Here is a 234-nt window from a genome sequence, read left to right on the forward strand (position 1 = left end):
CCCCACTTCACTGAGCTCCTGCTGGGGACACGACACTGAGGGACCCCCAGAATCCCCTGGGACCTCCAAAAACATCAGGGGACACCCAAAACACCCTGGAGTTCCCTGTGCCAAGGGGGGGACAGGGGGACACACATAACCAACCCCTCCCCCATCATCACCTTCATCACCATGGTCTTGAACACCCCCAAACCCCCCCAAAACCACCCCCAAATCCCACAAACCCTCCCAGTC

The sequence above is a fragment of the Geospiza fortis genome, unplaced genomic scaffold (assembly GCF_000277835.1).
Source record: "Geospiza fortis unplaced genomic scaffold, GeoFor_1.0 scaffold1711, whole genome shotgun sequence".
NCBI classification, from domain to species: domain Eukaryota; kingdom Metazoa; phylum Chordata; class Aves; order Passeriformes; family Thraupidae; genus Geospiza; species Geospiza fortis.